The following is a 13,855-nucleotide window of genomic DNA, read 5'->3' as shown; positions in this document are numbered from 1 at the left end:
TGATGCTCATAGCTCAAAAAGTATATGGTATAGAATAATGAATCCATTTCATAATTTTTTTGGAGGCTATACCCCATTAAGACTGCAAACATTTGAATGATTTCCCCTTATTTGTGACAAATGTACCAGTGTGTGTGTGGGGGGAGGGGGGGCACACCCTGTGTTCTACAGACACATTCTAGTTTTTTATTTATGTCCCGGTTTATAGTAACCCTGAAAATGTGAATTTCTAAATCTATAAAAACAGGGCTCTGGAAAATACCAGAAAGTGTCCTTCACTTTTGTACTTGCAAACTTTAAAGGCAAAAGAACAAGGTTTTATTCCAATCTAGTATTTCAAAATATTCATTTGATGCGTCTATAACCTAGACTTGCAAATGTGAGAAAATGATATTTATGGAGCAAAAAATGTGTTTATATTGTGCTGTATGTACATCTTGAAAAGTGTACACCTCTAAGTTGTAAGGCACATTAGTTTGTATAAAGGAAGATTGCATCTTTTTAAAAACAAACCACAGGTAGATCTAGTCTGCAACTGGACAATTCTAGCCAACATGTTGACTACCTGCCATGATTTGATCAGTAGATCTATTTCTCCTATTTGAAATTCTTAATGATACGGTCAGCTTTCAAATTAAATGATTCATTTAAATATTCAATAAATGAAAAAGACAAGGTAGTCCTCATGGAACTGGTACATCACATAAAGGGTTTAGGGTGGTCTGAGATGTATCTACCTCTTTCTATAGACTGTCCTTTAAGAAAGTGGTTACTATGTTATGTGCTGTAGCAGCTCGTATATTTTCAGAAACACACAAATTGTTTTTGTTTTTTCTGGTTTTTGGATTGCGATCGCCCCATTGAAAACAAAAGCTGTCGGAGGACAGCAACGCTCGACTATTCAACAGCCTTGTCGATTTAATGAATACGAAAGTCGAAAAAGGGGCATAATTTAGTAAAAAAGCAAAATAGGGTTATGGAACCTGCATAGTGCTTATCAGTTCATGACAGTGGACAAGTGTGTGAAGTTTCAATCCATTCCCATTAGTGGGTACTAAGATACCAGCTTACATATAAGAATTTAACCCTAAACTCCTAAGTTGAAAAAGGGGCATAATTTTGTAAAATGCAAAGTTGAGTTATTGACCCTTTGCACTGCATGTCATATCATGACAGTGAACAAGTGTGTGAAGTTTCAATCCTTTCCGATTAGTGGATACTGAGATACCAGCTTACATACAAAAACTTAACCAAAAATTTCTTTGTTGAAAAAGGGGCATAATTTTGTAAAAAAGCAAAATAAAGTTATGGGACCTGCTTTGTGCATGTCAGATCATGACAGTGAACAAGTGTGTGAAGTTTCAATCCATTCCAATTAGTGAGTACTGCGATACCAGCTTACATACAAAACGTTAATCAAAAAATTCTAAGTCGAAAAAGGGGCATAATTTTGTAAAAAAAAGCAAAATAGAGTTATGGAACCTGTGCAATGTAAGTCGGTGTATCACAGTGAATAAGTGTATGAAGTTTCAATCCATTCCCACAAGCGGTTGCTGAGATACCAGCTTACATACAAAAACTTAACCAAATCGGGACGCGGATGCCGACGCATGGGCGAGTCCAATAGCTCTACTACTCTATGAATAGTCGAGCTAAAAATCAATCCAAAATGTTTTGGTGCTCTACTTTTTACGGACATAAAAGTGTATAAATGCTTATAATTCCAGTCCCAGATTGTTCTCAAATGGATTTTAATCAAAATAAATGCATACATCGTCTATAATAAATCATAACACTTATATTTAATTGCATTAAAGTTATTTCCCCTTTATGCAGTTACGCCATTTTCTTCAAATATTTACCAAATAACTAGTTCTGGCTACCATAACTTTAAATGTCGCTTTTTTTTTTTTAATGATTGACGCTCTTTAAAGGGATGCATAACAGTATAACAATATCGCTGCGCTAAATATTTTTAGCTACAGCTTCATTTATGATTTGATTTTAACCAAACTTGCACAAAACTTGTATCACCACGAGATCTTGCTTTCTTTCTTCAAGTGGCCAGATTCCATCATGGGTTCCAGAGTTATGGCCCATTAAAGGTCCAAAATTGGCTATTTTGGCTTTTGCAGTCATATAGGGCCAACATTTTTTTATTTTCTGGTTTACGGGAGATTTTTCAAAAAAATTGGGTCGGGGGGGGGGGGACAAATAAAAATAAAAATAAAAGTCCCAATTTTGAGCAGTCGACCAAATAAATAAAAATAAAACGTCCAAAAGGATACAATTTTTTTATTTTTTGTAAACCACAGAAAACATGCTTGCAAGCTTAAATTGCATACACACTCACAAATGAACTATTCTGAACTGGTTTATATCTCATCATCTCAGTATATTGTTGTTTTCTTTTTGTGTAGCTTGTATGAATAATGCCATTTTCAAAGTCATCAAGGATACCACTATTTGTGTTTTTGTATGTATCTATTTTGTAGTAAAATAGACATATGGAAACATTTTTCATAATAAAATATACATATACCACAGTTGACATTGTCATATCATAAGAACACTGCATAATGTTTATTATATAAACATGAATAAAAACTGCTATTAAAATGGGGATATACAATGACTACTTTAGGTCTGCATTCTGCATACATGCATATTACTTCGATGGAGATGCAATCTTAAAAGACAGGCACTGTCATACTAGAAATGAAAAGTTACGAATTGATAAATATTATGCACACTGACTTTAAAATTAAAATGCTTTGGTCAAGTTTCAGTGGCTTGAATATTGTTTTATATTTTACCGACTGTCAGTGCCACCTATATTGTACGACAAGCCAAAACAATCTGAATTTTGATTCAGTTAAAATGTGTACAAAATAACAACCACTGGACTGATGTTCAAACAACATTATCTGAGATTTATAAGACTCTTCACTGAGATGGGACTTGGAATTGTTAAGTTATGAGTCCGAAAAAACATTTATTACTGGATATGTCATTATGTGTTCCTCAGTGTCAAAAGCACATGATTGTTGCATATAGTGTCTGAATGTTCATCCCATACTTACTTTCAAAGGGTCTTCTTACAGATTTTATTGATATACTTAAGTGAACATGAGAATATTGCTAGGAGTTTCATGTTTGATAATTATCTTTTGAGTTACAGTAGCTGGCTAGAACTTTAGTCAAACTAATTTTACGCAGTTCTAGGAAATATTGAGAGAATCTTTTTCATATGGCCATTAGTTCCACTCGGATTAGATTGCCCATCACAAATATTAAACAACCGTTAGTCTGACTGTCCAATTATTTTGACTAGTTTGAATCTTTTATCACATTTATCATTGTCAAGCAATTGCAGGTACATGTGTCATTTTACATTGAAATTGCACTTTATATAGAACAGACCTACTGAAAATTGTGGCATTAGTTATTTTTTTTCTTCTCTATCCCTCAAGACTTCAAAGTAAAAAAAAAAGTGTTTAGCAGGTTGACTCACTTTTGCTCTTCCATCTTGCCATTTCTTTGGTTTCTTTCCTTTTTTATCAATTGTGGTATTTTTCTGACAGTCCCACATGAATTTGATCGTTGTCCAATTATAATATACAGACAACAAATCTCGTACATGTGATACGCCAGATTTTTCAACATCTGGACAGCGTTGACAGGTGAAGGTCTTTTTTCGTACATGATTTCTCCTAATGTCGGGCTTTAAATGTTGTATTTTCTACTCAGATCCAATTTGTTTACAATACTTGTTATCTCTGCCAACTTATTCCAAAGATTATTGTCTGTAAACTTGTATATTTTTCCTATTTAATTTCACACAATGTGCATTCATATAGGCCGCCATTTTTCATGCGTCTACTGATCTAGATTAAAAACTCTACCATACAGTTAAACTTTTATTTTTGGCAGCAGCAATTACGGACGGTCGGCGGGTAAAATGAAAATAAAAATACTGAAAATGACTTTTATTTTTTTGTTTTGTCAAAAAGTAGGGTCGGCGCTCCCGTAAACCAGAAAATTAAAAAATGCTGGCCTAGAGACTTCGTTTATGGTTTTGTTTGATACAAACTTCCAAAATATCTTCAGCAACAATAAATCTTGGATTCCATGACAAATCAGTTCCAGAGTTATTTTATATCTGATTACCTCCCCTGATTGTAATCAAAATGGATTTATATCAGTAAGTACTTATAGGACTTATTTGAAATTTCATTATTGTTATTAGTTGGACAGAGACAATCAGGGTAGATAACTATGGACTGGTTTTATGTCAAATTACCTCCCTTTATTTCAAATTAAAATGGGTATAGATTTATAGATAGATTTATTTCAACATAAAATGTACAATTTACATGGCGATTTATAATTAAAACATACAATCAAACAATAAACAAACATGTATGAATTAATATAGCCATGTCAATCAACATTATATGTTAAGGATTACACAAAAAAGAGTTAAAATAAACTCTTATTTCCATTGTGGTCCTTAAGATATAGTATTGTATGACATAGGAAGAATAATTTATCACAGTAAAAAAATAATCACAGAAAAATGCCCGAAGATAAGTTTGTATAAAAATCCTATGCTTAAAAATGATTGACTAGTATAAAAAATGATTGACTAGTAAAAAAACACAATGCAAAAATCTATCTATAATGCAATCTAACTAAAAGTCATATTAAGCTTAAAAAATGTTCCTTAACCTTACGTTTAAATGAATACATGGTTGTGGCATCCCTAACATTTTGTGGCAGACTGTTCCATAAACAACAACCATTATAAGCAAATGTTTTTTTCCCAAAACCTTTGACCACTGGGAGAGCATATCTCTTACTATCTGACATTGAAAAACCTGTACCATCAAGGGAGGCATTTGCCTTTGCTCTGAACCTTGTGGGATAATCATGAACAGTATTGATAGGGGTAAAGTGTTCACTTAAATATGAAGGAGCAATATTAGAATTTATTTTATAGACATGACAGAGAGTTATTAGATTAACTCTACTTGAAACTGGTAACCAGTTAAGACGTGAAAAATGCTCAATTCCAATGTGTGACATGGGATTTAAATTCAACACAAAACGTATAAGTTTATTTTGTGTGACCTGTAACTTGTGTTTTAATTCCTGTGTTAAACTATTAAACCAAGTAGAAGAGGCATAGTCGAAATGACATTGTACAAGTGATGTAACTAAGAGCTTTTTTGTGTGCAAAGTGAGGAATTCACTTTTACGGTAGAGGAATTTTAACCGAGCATTGGATTTCTTAATAACAGACCTAGCCACTGACTCAAATGACAAACTTTGATCAATGGTTGCACCAAGATATTTAACTGAAGATTTGGATTCAATAGTTTGACCATTGCAGTTTATATCAAGATTACCATGTTTTTTTAACCTTTGTACTGACCCAAATAAAATAGATTCTGTCTTACCAAGGTGAAGAGATAGTTTATTACATACAAGCCATTGACTGACAATATTCAGATCCTGACTTAAGAGATTTTCAATATCACACTTGTTTTTGGCAGACACAAGAATTGCTGAGTCATCAGCATAGAGAAGCAGCTTGTTTTTTACAACAGCTGACATGTCATTCACATAAATAAGAAAAAGCAGAGGCCCTAATATAGATCCCTGGGGCACACCACATGTTATATTGGCAGAAGAAGACAAAGTACATGATATTTCAACCAATTGGCGTCTATCAGACAAATACGAAGAAAACCATGTATCTCCATAACTAATGAAGATACTGATCTGAAATTTCATTTATGTCAACAGATTTATTTGGCAGATCCTTCTTTTGTTCACTTACAATATTTATTTTTTAATTACTTCCCTTTTACGTTACTATAAATAGCTTATTTTCAGTAACTTTTTTATTATTGGCCGTAGGGAAAAACCGAGACCACTTTTCTGAGGTACAACATGGATGGTACCTCCAATTTTTAGGTGTATTTTGACATATCTATACCTTGTAAGAATTTTTTTTCTTTTTGGTTAAATTTCTTCCCTTTGTTGTTCCTGTCCTTTGGACTTTGATATTTTACTGAGGACCTTCTTGTCCTGAAGTGAAATGATAACAGGTGAGCGATATAGGGCCATCATGGCCCTCTTGTTTACTTTTACTGACCTGTAAGTTACAAGAGAATACCATTATCAGGTGTGCATCATACTGGCTAATACCATTGGACAGTCAGATATTGAGGCCAGATATGGGTAGCCAAATTCTGGGCTCTGCATAAGACTACAATATAATCAAATCATGGCTTTTATTTAGATGTTGGTTTTTTTTTTTTTTGTTTTTTTTTTAAATCCCTTAAAGTACTGGTATCATTTTACTGAACATAATTGTTCATAATATACATTTGTATCACCTTGCCATTTTACCTCAATTTCAAATTTATAACATTTTGTATGGACTGTAAAAGATATTACCTTTTTGTATGGCATTCTATACATAGAGCGTGACGTCACACATTCCGTCTAACCTCTATACTAGGGACTGATAACTAGCCGATTTTGGATAATTGTACATACACTAAAACATAGTCCTGCGGAGGACGGTAAATGTTCAGAATCTACTTATTTTTTGCATGTTATTACAAGAAATATGCGTAATTGTGATTACTCAAACTTTTTAAACCGTTATCGTTCTCTGACTCGTGTCATAGAATTAATTTTTGACGAAAAGGAAAATCTACTTTCACTTTCCTATACTATATAACTATAGTATTGCAACGCAATTATGGTATATTCAATTTTGATCTGGAGACTTAGATACCATAAGATCAATGTCCTAAACGTCTAAATGATGCACAAATAGAGTGCATGTCATCTAGAAGGAATACTGTGTGGCCTGATATACCAGCTGGCACCCCATGTCAATGTACATGTATATCATAATTCATATTCTGTTCAAAGTGTTAATAACCAAACACTTACTCAAAGTTTACATATTGCAATTCTGATAGTCTAGTCCTTCCCTTGGTGCACCACTGACAGACAAAAGAGAGAATAATTTCTCTGCTATTACTAACTGGAAATGCTAAAAAGTACTTGTTGTTAACGTATGAATCATGGACAATGTAATACTGACAGAATTTCAGTTTTCAACATCACTATCATGAGTGAAAAACAACCACCTTTGTAAATTCCAGTTTTATTTGTACATATATTAAAGTTCATACACATTATTTTGCAGTCTATTTTTTTTATTAATTAACAGGCCTTTTAAACATGGGGAACATATCAAACAAATACACTTAAGGTAAACATATAAAATCCTAAGCACAGACAACTTAAATACAATATAATTATTAATGGAAGTATTTGCTGATCAATAGTAAAAAAGGGCTAAGTCATGAATACTGACTGGCAAGCCATTCAATAAGTGGGATATAACATGACTTTAGACATTAATATTAACTATTATTCTCAAATATTAGACATGTCATAAAACACAAACTATGGACCAGATATTTATGTAAGAAGTCATGCAATATTACTAATGATTATTAATATTATTACTGGTACACACATTAAAACATTTTATCAAATCAGTAAGAGGTAAAAGGGTAATACACTCATAACTTAAATGAAAATATTAACTAAAATGTTAACAATGTGTATATATATACAGTCAATAAAAGATGTTTAAAATGTTTCTAGATTCTGTTCAATGTTTTAATTTGATAGTATTTCACACAAAAATTCTATTTCCCAGGCTAGTTGTAAAATATTTGGTTCATTCTTCTCTCAGAAAGTAGTGTCGCCGGGGTTTGTAGGCGATGTTTTTGTTAAATTGATTTATTTGTTGTTGTTGTTGTTTTGTAACAAATGTTACACCAAAGATTTTGGAGTTTTCTGAAAATATTGAAGAGAGATGTCCAGTTGTTATATTTTTATTTTCTAAATGATGCAGTATGATAAGGGCACTGGAACCTTGTCCCCTTATATACTGCTTGGTTGCCATCAACAGTGTCCATAGCAGCCAAACAACCGGATCATCTCACAGATTATTTTTATTGAAAATTTAAGTTTTTCTTTAATGTAAGATTTACTAACTAGGGATTTTTAGGGATTTTATACACTAATTCTTTTAGATGGTCCTAAATAAGATTTTATAGGTAATCAAAAATACTTAAAAAGTTTAGAAGCAAATATATAACAAATGGTGTTGATTAATACCAGATTATATTTGTTGTTCAGTAAAATCAATTACTGATATATTTTTAACATGTATGTACAGGTAAATAGGTAAATTATAGATATAGTAATCATCATGATCATGATAAATGAAAATTAACAAATACAATTTAAAAGAAATATTTTGTGACAAAAAACCTTGTCACAGTAGGTTTAATTTCCAATATTTGACCAAAGATTCTCTCCATCTTTTTTACATCTTCCAACCAAAACTTTTAGTAAATATTATGTCAACCATACCATTTAAAACACAAAGCAATATGTTTAAATCAAGTCCCATTCTTCTGAAATGGATTTTATTCATAATTTATTCAGATACAAAAATAAGAATGTCACTTAGTTTCAAAAGATTCCATTATTTCTATCACTACACCTTTCTGACAGTTCATGCAGCAGATTAAGAAATATGCAAGGATTTTTTATAGTGACCTTTACAAATATGTAATGTAATATACTGTTACTAGTATCTTGGTCAGTATTCATCTAGTCAATTTTTACTAAATAAAACAAAAATGTCCTAGTTTGTATTACCTATTGACCTGCAGTTATAAAACATGGGACATGCCTGTTTCTCAGTTGAAAAAATGTAAATGTTACATTAGTATATACCTACCATTTCATGTATCTAAACTGTAACATTATATCAAAGTTAATAGGATATTGTATTCAACAACAAAATTTAAAACAATAAATTAAAGCATCAGTCTCATAAGTTTTCCATGGCAAAATGCTTGAAACACTTTCTAAATGTGCTGTGTTATGAAAAATATCATAAGATCAAATGTACATACATGAAGAATTGAAGATTTATGTGTTAAAATTTGGAAGTGTAAATTGACACAATTGGAGGTAATAAGGTGGACAAGTGCCAGGTCAGGATTCGAACCTGAGACCTCCCCATGACATTGTACTTCTATGTCTGGGGTGCTCTAACCAACTGAGCTACCTGTCACTGACTGTCCTCACCGGGAAATAAATTCTGAGATTTTTTACAATTTTGAAGCAAGCTGAGAAATCTTTATTGAATAAGATTTTTACTATTCCGATATCATATAAACTCATACTAATTATCAACTGTTTATTCAAATTTGTATAGAAAAAATATCAATTAACAAAACAAGAATACAATACAAGAAAACAAAGTGTGCATCTGGTAATTAGCCTTTTGTTTTAAGTCTGGACCATTTCTGACTAGACTGTACATTTAGCCTTACTGGACTACATCGAACTGATACTTTGGAAATTAGTCCTGCAAAAAATAAAACAAATGTATGATTGACATTATTTCAATTTATAGTTATACTCAATTTGAAAGTGAGTTCGATCCTCGGGCGGGGCTAATGTTCTTTGCGGCTATTTGATAAACTATATTTGTGTTTGAAAAAATTTGTCCTCCACCTCCGATTCATGTGGAGAAGTTTGCAGTTACTTGTAGAGAACAGGTTTGTACTGGTACAGAAATCAGGAACACTGGTTAGGTTAACTCCCCGACGTAACATGACTGAAATACTGTTGAAAAACGGCTTTAAACCCAAAACAAACAATCAAAAAGCTGTACAGAAATATGCATGTACAATTTTGCAGGTAAACAAGCTAAACGATGCCGTTTTCATGTATGAATCGATTTGCACAACTGCAGATAACTTAAATTCATCATTTCAAATGATACTAAAATGGATACACTAGAATTAATCATACTCTGGAAACAACAATGGTGAATATTCAACTAAAAATGCAAAGCACACTTTCCCTTCCTTGTTTACGACTCCATGTTGAAAATAGTTCTTACCCATAATGCCCCGAGCGAAAGTACACAGGTCAGTGCGACAGTATGAAAGCGCTACCGTAGTGTACACAATGTTTTGTATGGAGTAGGATCATTATATACTTCTGGTACACTGTATTTCGGGCAGTTCAAACCCAACTTTAGTCACAACCATTCAGTCACTAAATACTCCAGTACTAGCTCAGCTGCTCACCTTCTACTTGAATAAACTGAAAATTAGATAGTAAACCTTTAAAAATATATTTCCGATGTCATGTTATAAAACAACTTACTGAATAGCTTTGGTCTTAGTACTGGTTGCAAGTAGTTATGAATACTGTCCAGCAAGCCATTCAGAAAGTGTGTAAGGATTGTCAAAAATTGTTGCAAAGCTATATATCCATGTTACACACAAATCGAGGGCTGAGCGCGAAACTATTGTAACTGTATAAGAATAAAGAACAAGATACAATAGTTTCGCGCTCAGCCCACGAAATGTGAAATCAGGGACTGAAAAATTGTTTCTTTCAGCAGGTACAGTATTTATCAATGTACTGTATCTGAAATTTACACTTCTTTTAACTGCATGATAATGAATCTCTTTGTATAGTCAAATTATATGAATCAAGATTTGATAATTTCACAATTTAGTTGAATTGATTGCTTTGTTCTGTTCAGTTTTATATTTTTATAAATGTAACATGAAATTGTTCTTTTTTCATAAAAAAAAAGTGTTTAAAGGGACTTACCAAAAGACTGATATCAAAATATCATAACTTTTAGGAACCTTTTGCTGTATTAGTTGAGCACTATAAATCAAAAAATGAAAATATTTCAGTTTATATTTTTGTTGTATACGGTGAAATCATTAATATTCCTGGAGGAACTACTTTCATGGATTTCGGGGTTGCATCAGTGCACGAAATTGAATCTCAAGATACAAAGCTCCCATTCTTCTATCTTTAAAAGTGAAAATCGGTGAATTCATATCCCAATGAGACAGCAGTTTTTGGCAAAATTACTAAATTTTATACCCACAAAATTGAATGATGTCACAGTATACTATGATGAAATCCTAAAATTGTTACAATTTCAACATTGCTATATCCAATGACATACTATACATGATTCACTATAATGACTTTAATACCATATCATGATTTTCCGTGCATCTAAAATGATCTTACAGCTTCATTCGTATGTTGAAAATATCAAATGAATCTCCCTGTATCACCCTTTTTTAAAGTCTCCGTCAATATCTGCTGATAAGAAAAGCTGCTATCTGTTGACATTTTTAATCAGTTTAAAGAGTTGGATATTTCATTACAGAAATGTACATGAGCTAGCATTTGCTGCATATCAAAATAGAGATGAAACAAACTATCAAATTGTTTTGCAATATGTTATGCTTGTTGAATTTAAACTTTGTATATTTGCTAATATATATATGTACATGTATGTGTAAAATTTTTGTCCACTAATAAAATATGTCATGCTTTAAAATGTACTATGTTTTACATCTATCACAAGGCAGAATCAATCGTGTTCAGCATGATAAAAGTTAAATAAAGAAGGACTTACAATAGTATTGCATTTGATCTGCAAACAAAAATATCAACTGTGAATCTAGTGCAGTCATTGCACAAATAAAACTTGAAGTTATTTTAGCATCATTACATATTTATAATTGAGCCGTGCCATGAGAAAACCAACAAAGTGGGTGTGCGACCAGCATGGATCCAGACCAGCCTGCGCATCCGTGCAGTCTGGTCAGGATCCATGCTGTTCGCTTTTAAAGCCTACTGCAATTAGAGAAACCGTTAGCGAACAGCATGGATCCTGACCAGACTGCGCGGATGCGCAGGCTGGTCTGGATCCATGCTGGTCGCAAACCCACTATGTTGATTTTCTCATGGCACGGCTCATATTGTGATTAATTATACATTTATTGACTTATTGTATCTGAAAGTGGCACACAATACTGTTTGTACATAAATATTTGTTTTAGGTTTATATACACACTGTGTAGTAGATTATTGTTCAGATTTTCAAATATGAACGAGAGCATAATATGTCTTTTGATAGTATTAGCGATGTTTTTAAGTTTGTAAAAAAAATAGTAGTAAAATCTTATTATTTGGCATGTGTATGGCTTTATTTTACCATTGTTTGATTTTTACACAGCTTTCAACACAGGATAGGCAAGTTTTAGAGAAAATGTTACCAAAAAAAGAATGTTTTCTGTTACTTTTACTCAGTGTTTACTGAGAAGAATAAAATTGGAGACAAATGTATTTTTGTGTTAAGGGGACGCATATTGCTACATTCACAGTTCATACAGCAATGCGGAAGGGGTGCATATTCAAGAAATCGATGGTGGGAAAATAAAAAACATATTCCTAAACTGATATAATACTGATGGACACCTGTAATATTCAGTATTTTGTGGATAAGGATGTGGTACTATGAATGTAATAGGAAAACAAAGGTCTTTGTGAAAGTACATTCAACACAAAATATTAAGCTTTTGTATAAGGAAAAAACAGGTTTTTTACAATAACAGTGTTCCAAATAATGTTGAAGGGATGAGATTTTCTTTCTAACACACCAGGTTTGCTTAAACATGTAAAAATTTAACGCCACGTCTGTTCATCTCGGGATGGACGCCATATTTCTCATTGATAAAAAATGTAAACAAAAAAATCAGAGTGGGATTAGCATTGCAAGGGCATAACATGACATTCTAACACAATGAATACCTTAGAACAGATATCTAAGATGCTACACAGGTCAGGCGGGTTAAATGCATAATGTCGATCACTTGAAATTCATCTTGAAAAGGTGGTTAATTTTAGTTTGTTTACATGGTTTTTAATTTTCCCACGACTTCTCCGCGATTCACTGCAAATGTATTACTGCGCCGGACGAAAGGTAACTCTAATAAACAACGGGAGACAACTTAGGTGTCAGCACGTGTACGATTTTTAAAAAAAACATGTCGATGATTATAATTTCTTATCAAATAATGAATCCTATTCAGATATTCGTCTTTAATATTAGAAAATTATTAATTTCTGTGGACATTTGTCAAATAATATTACTTACAGTGGACTACTTTGCGCATCAAACTGGTTTCCGCTTCAGTTGTGAGGCACTTCCGTTATACTTTTTGACAACAATAACAAAACACAAAATGAATCAATAAAGTCACTTATAAACCGACTGCTACTTAAATCAGTGTAAGTAAAGTTGTTGTTACAACATTATACATGTTCGTTACGTTATGAGATAAAGTTTATCTTCAACTGCATAATCCATTAATTACGTTTAGATGATATTGCATTTACAACTTATTTGACCCCGTTTTTTACGTGAATGACAGCATTCTCGTGCAACTCGTGCAAACAGAATTATGAAAAGTATGGTGGAGAATTCAAGGACAAATAATAAATGACATTAAAGTGAGGATAACTGTATATTCGTCCAGTTTTGATCATTGACATTCCTGCTGTTTATTAGTAACTTTTGTTAACAAGATTAGAATGTTGCTTTTGCACATATACACATTGATTGGACCTCTCAACCAAATTTCATACCTTATTTTAGGGATTTTTAAGACAATACAATTCAAAAGTTTGTTGAATGTGTTTTGATATTTAAGTGCATCGTAGTTCATGAATAACAAGTTAAAAATTAATAATGCCAACATTTCTAGGCCTTTATTGTAAGCCACTAGACTTCTGTAACAATAAATGTTTAATGTATTAAGGGGAATATACTCTTTTAGTTTTGTAATGTGGCATTCCTTGACCACCGTATCTTTTCTTATGCACTACTTTGTAAACAAACTAA

The sequence above is a fragment of the Mercenaria mercenaria genome, chromosome 17 (genome assembly GCF_021730395.1).
Source record: "Mercenaria mercenaria strain notata chromosome 17, MADL_Memer_1, whole genome shotgun sequence".
NCBI lineage: Eukaryota > Metazoa > Mollusca > Bivalvia > Venerida > Veneridae > Mercenaria > Mercenaria mercenaria.
Note: the sequence above shows the minus strand (reverse complement) of the source record.